A 1,081-nucleotide genomic window follows, 5' to 3' on the forward strand; every position below is an offset into this window, starting at 1 on the left:
CCTGAATAACTGCTCCAGACTTGCAACAAAGAATGACAATGGTCCACATCTAATCGCTATAGCGCTAGCAAAGGAGGTACAGTGGATGCTTGCAGGAAATCAAATGTGTGTCCCTGGCAGAGTAGGTGGAATAGTGTACTGAATAGTGGTAGTGAGGTCAATTTCAACCACAGAATGGAGATGAAACGTTCTGGGGGGAAAGAGGCATGGGCCAAAGTGAATATTCCTACTCTTCCCGGGCCACAAGGAATCATAAGGAAATGTAAAAAAAAGTTTTAAAATGTATATCTTTCATGAAGCGTCAATCTTGATAAAATGTGTGTACTCTCCTCTCTGAGTCAGAAGGCTGTCCACCCCAGAGACTTCAGCATAAATGTAGGCTGGCATGACCTGATGGAGTGCTGTACTGTTAGACTTATCTTAATGTTGCTCTTTCAGGTGGTCGTAGAAGTACCCAAGTCACTCACCACTCTGACTTGGATATAAATAGCCGGTCATTCATTGTCGCCCAGGCAAAATCCTGGAACTTTCTCCCTAACAGCACAGTGGGTGTACCTACACCCCAGGGACAGCAGCGGTTCAAGAAGGCAACTCACCAATCACTTCTCGGCCTTTTGGCTAAGATCAAATGTAGTAGCCTTTTGGCTCAGATCTGATATGTCTCTCTTGTGGGGACCATGAATTGGATTCAATTTGAATTTGAATTGGTTTTTGGAGCAGGCAAGGAGCTGGATTAGGGGTTCGACCCTGACCCACTCCTTAGCAAAATTAAAAACAAATTAAGTAATTTCTAATATAATAAATAATAATAGATGATAAATAATTTCAATTTTACTTAGAATAACCTTGAGGACTGTAATGAATCATGGAAAATAAATCTAAGATCCTGGGTGAGATTCTTCTTCGGCGTGATACTCCGTTTCACTGGCAGCGCATTCCCACCTGCAGGGTCACTGTCTGTGCGGAGTCTGCACGTTCTCTCCGTGTCTGCGTGGGCTTCCTCCGGGTGCTCCGGTTTCCTGCCACAAGTCACAAAAGACGTGCTGTTAGGTGAATTGGACATTCTGAGTTCTCCCTCTGC

General features: G+C 44.2%; 1 pseudogene; it reads left to right on the forward strand.

The window, feature by feature from the left end:
- Positions 1-598: 598 nt before the first annotated feature.
- On the forward strand, positions 599-799 carry LOC140390925 (U2 spliceosomal RNA; annotated as a pseudogene).
- Positions 800-1,081: the final 282 nt, after the last annotated feature.

The sequence above is a fragment of the Scyliorhinus torazame genome, chromosome 14 (assembly GCF_047496885.1).
Source record: "Scyliorhinus torazame isolate Kashiwa2021f chromosome 14, sScyTor2.1, whole genome shotgun sequence".
Classification (NCBI taxonomy): domain Eukaryota; kingdom Metazoa; phylum Chordata; class Chondrichthyes; order Carcharhiniformes; family Scyliorhinidae; genus Scyliorhinus; species Scyliorhinus torazame.